The following is a 4,679-nucleotide window of genomic DNA, read 5'->3' as shown; positions in this document are numbered from 1 at the left end:
CAAATTAAATGATATACATTGGCATGGTAATAGCATGAGAATAAACATAGTAATGTCATAGGTATGAGGTGTTCCTACTAACTTGATTTAACACAAAATGTATGATAACTAACCTAAGAATGCAAATTAAATGATAGAAAAATGAAAAATAGTTTAAAATATATGAAGTTTATGTTGATAATAAGCATTAGAAATAAGTAAAATAGAAGTGAAAAGAGTAAACAAACGCTAAGGGAAAAAGATTGAGCGTCAAAAATGAAGTGGGAAGCAGTGCACGGGCGTGGCAGGGAGGCCGTGTGGAGTTGCAGCGGCTAGGGTTAAGGTTTTTGAATAGGTAAGAAAGTGAATAGTGCAAGGTATTTATAGATTTTGGGACACACGGCCAGGGCACACGCCAGTGTTCCCCAATTTCAGACCGTGTGATTCGCGAATTTTAAATTTGGGCACGTCTGACAGTTAGTACACGCCCGTGTTCCTTGGGCGTGTGGGTTCACACAACCGTGTCACACGGCCATGTCTAGCTTCATTCACTTCTTCCACGCCCGTGTTAATTTTAACAGGTTTGACCATAAGTGTCTCACACGGGCATGTCGAACGCCCGTATTGTTTTGGCAGGTTCGCCCATGGTTCTTCCACACGGGCGTGTCGCACGCCCGTGTTGTTTTGGTAGGCTCGACCACAACCATATTGCATGGCTCTGGCATTTAATCGTAGCCCGTGTTGGGGAAATCTTTTGCCCTATTTTCACACGGCCTTAAGCACGCCTGTGTGCTTAGCCGTGTCTCTGTGGAAACACCTGTATTCAAGATTTCTATTAATAAGTTAGGAGTTAAATACCAAAATTTAAAGAAATTAATATTGTTAGTGCTCGGGTTGCCTCCCGAGAAGTGCTTATTTATAGTCTAAGCTCGACTTACCTCTCCAATGAATGGTCATGGTGGTTTGAGGAGTTTATACTCTTCATTCCTGCTATCAATCTCATCAAAATAAGGCTTTAATCGGGTGCTATTTACCTTAAAAGTGCCGAACTTAGGATGACTCACCTCTACCGTACCAAATGGAAAATTACTGAGTACTGTAACAGGGATTTCCTCATTCAGTGTGGTAGTGACAATGTGGGGATCTGCGGCATCTAATAAGACCTTATCACCAACCTTAAGTTGATTTGGAGAGGTATCGGGCTCATTTTGGTGTAGTTTCGGTTTGTTGGGTGTTCTTGGTTTGTGCATCTGCCATTCATCAAGTTCTTCAATTTGTAATCTTTGATCTTCATGAACAGGTCCTCTACTGGTGCTTGAGAATGACTCGTGTACTTCCTTCAGACTCATTTTCTACAAAATAGGTTGCACCATATTGTTAGTTTTAGTAGAATGGTTTAAATGATCACCCTCAATTCCTGATATGTTGCCAAAATTGCGAGCTTGAAGGGTGATTATTCCGTCTCCCACCCGGAGTGTGAGTTCACCTGTGCCAACATCAACGATGGTTTTAGAAGTTGCTAAAAAGAGCCTTCCTAGAATTAAGGGAGTGTTGCTATCCTCTTCTATGTCTAGAATAATAAAGTCAACGGGAAATATAAATTTATCGATTTTAACTAGCACATCTTCAATAATACCTCTAGGGAATCTTATAGTTTTATCTACTAATTGAATGCTCATCCTAATCTGTTTGGGTTTCTCGAGACCTAGTTGCTTAAACATTTTGTAAGGCATGACGTTGATACTAGCCCCTAGATCAGCTAATGCATGATTAACATCTAAACTACCAATTAAGCAAGGAATAGTAAAGCTCCCTGGGTCTTTCAGTTTGTTGGGTAGTTTATTTTGGAGAATGGCCAAGCAAACTGTGTTCAGCTCCACATACGACGCCTCGTCCAACTTCCACTTATTTGCTAAAAGCTCCTTTAAAAATTTCATTGCGTTTGCCATCTGCAATAGAGCTTCAATAAACGGTAAGTTAATATGTAATTTTTTTAAGAGTTTAAGAAATTTACCAATTGTTCATCTGAGCAATTTTTCCTTGTTGCGTTAGGGTATGGTACATGAGGTTTATATTCGATAGTCACTGGTTTGTTTGTATTTTGATCTACCTCACCTTGATCTTTGCTTACCACAGTTTCTTGCCTTGGTTCTGGTTCAAGCTCAATGACTCCTTCGTCATCTTGAATATTAATTGAGTTGATTTGTTCCCCTGGGTTAGGTTTGGTATTACTTGGTAAACTACCTTGTGGTCGTTCGGAGATTAGTTTGGAAAGCTGGCCTATCTGAGTTTCAAAGCTTTGGATCGACGCTTGTTGATTTTTAAGTGCTACCTCGGTGTTCTGAAAATGGTTTCTAACATTGATATAAACTTTGAGAGCATCTCTTCAAGGTTTGGCTTCTTTTCCTATTGGTAGGGTGGTTGTTGGTAGCCCGGAGGATGTTGTGGTCTTTGATTTCCTTGACCGACCCACAAGACATTGGGGTGGTTCTTCCAACCTGCATTATAGGTGTTACTATATGGATTGTTTTGAGGTCGAGAATTATTATCCATGTAGTTTAATTGCTCGTTATCCATGTTGTAGCCATAAGGTTGGTATTTCGAATGGTTTGTTCCACCGCTACTTGCTTCGCACTGCATTACTAGGTGAACCTGTGAAGAACTAAGAAAACCATCAATCTTTTTATTTAAGAGTTCTACCTGATTAGAGAGCATGGTGACTAAATCGACGTTATAAACGTCGGCTGTTTTCATTGGCTTTGTCCTCATGACTTGTCACTGATAGTTATTCAGTGACATCTCCTCTATAAACTCATAAGCATCTTCCGGTGTTTTATTGTTGATGGTTCTGCCCGCCGCTGCGTCAACAATTTACCGAGTCGAAGGATTCAGACCATTGTGAAATGTTTGTACTTGGCGCCAAAGCGGTAACCCATGGTGCGAGCACCTTCTCAGTAAGTCCTTGTATCTCTCCCATGCATCGTAGAGGGTTTCCAAATCCATCTACACAAAAGAAGAGATATCATTACGTAATTTAGCCGTTTTAGCAGGCGAAAATTATTTTAGTAAGAATTTTTCAGTCATTTGTTCCCAAGTAGTAATTGACCCTCGTGGTAACGAGTTCAACCACTGTTTAGCTTTGTTCCTCAATGAAAAGGGAAACAATCGAAGACGTTTGGCATCATCAGAAATGCCATTAATTTTAAATGTATCGCATAGTTCTAAGCAGTTGGCTAAATGAGCATTGGGATCCTCATCCTGCAAACCATCAAACTGAACAAATTGTTGTATTATTTGAATAGTGTTAGGTTTTAATTCAAAAGTATTTGCAGCTACAGCAGGTCTAACTATGCTTGATTCAGTTCTTGTTAAAGAAGGTTTAGCATAATCATACATAATGCGTGGAGTAGGATTTTGATTAACCGCAATTGCTGGAGGTAGCTGATTGCCTTGGTTTTCAGCCATCTCTTTGGTTGGGGGTTGAGTATTGTCTTCTTGCTCGTTCTCTGTGTATCTTAAGCTGCTTCTTATTTCTCTTTGGTTTTTAAGAACTGTACGATTGATTTCTTTGTCAAAAAGTAATGGTCCCGACGGGTTTCTTCTAGTCTTAAACTATAAAAACCTGCCAAGAGAAAGAAAGAGTAGGTTAATAAATAATAATAATAAAATTAAATTAAATTAAATTGCAAGAAAAATAAATGGCTAAAGTAATAAAAATTGAGTGTTCCTAATATCTTAGTTCCCCGGCAACGGCGCCAAAAACTTGATCGCGTTTTTTCGTGATAGGTTTTAAATATTTATAATTACTCATTCTTAAACTAACTATTATTGCGATGTAGGCAAGTGTACCTATCGAACAGTAGTATAGTTTTAGCAAGACCGAATTGTCAAACCCAAAGGAACTAAAGTACAAGTAATAACTGTATTTTTATTTTCTAGCCTAAGAATAAAGAGGTTTTGTTTTAATTAACTAATTATCTAAACTAAGAACGCACAGAGAAAAGAATTGGGGAATTGCTTTTAGGAAAAATTGATTGACTTAAGACAATACCTAAGGAAAAATCCACCTAGATTTACTTGTTATTCTGGCTCCGAATCGGACGATTTATTCATTCAACTTGTTCTGTAGAGATCCCTAAGTTATGTTATTATCCTTATTCAAGGCTAATAACGTCTAATCCCTATATTGAATGACCGAGACTTTTCTCTAATTGACACTCTAGGGTTGCATTAACTCGATCTATGGATCCCCTTATTAGGTTTCACCCTAATCCAGCAAAATCTTGTCACCCTATGTCTAAGCGCGTAATCAACTACGCTTAGTTATGACAAATGTACTCTTAGACAAGGTCTATTCCTCCTCTGAATACGAACATGTCTTGAATCAGTATCCTGGGATATCAAAAAAAGAATTAAGAACACATAATTAAGAACAAGTTAAATATTTATCATACGATTAAGAAAATAATAACAAGATTCATCTTAGATTTCATTCCCCTTAGGTATTTAGGGGTTTTAGTTCATAACTAAATAAGAAAACATCTCAGAAGAATAAAGGATACAAAACATAAAGAAAACCCCAAAACTCCTGAAGGGAAATTGAGGAGAGATCTTCAGTCTTGATGATGAATCCAGCTACTGAGATGGATCAATCAGCTTCCTTGGAGTAATTCCTTACTCCCTATTCTCCGTCTCCCCTT

General features: G+C 38.3%; 1 non-coding gene across 1 annotated transcript; it reads left to right on the top strand.

The window, feature by feature from the left end:
- Positions 1–2,908: 2,908 nt before the first annotated feature.
- Positions 2,909–3,015, top strand: LOC128284990 (small nucleolar RNA R71). Its single transcript, XR_008275406.1, has one exon. It is a non-coding gene; the product is annotated as a small nucleolar RNA R71 (small nucleolar RNA).
- The last annotated feature ends 1,664 nt before the right edge of the window (positions 3,016–4,679 follow it).

Source organism: Gossypium arboreum, chromosome 11, assembly GCF_025698485.1.
Source record: "Gossypium arboreum isolate Shixiya-1 chromosome 11, ASM2569848v2, whole genome shotgun sequence".
Classification (NCBI taxonomy): Eukaryota; Viridiplantae; Streptophyta; class Magnoliopsida; order Malvales; family Malvaceae; genus Gossypium; species Gossypium arboreum.
The sequence above is the reverse complement of the archived record's forward strand: the minus strand, read 5'-3'. Positions and strand labels throughout refer to the sequence as shown.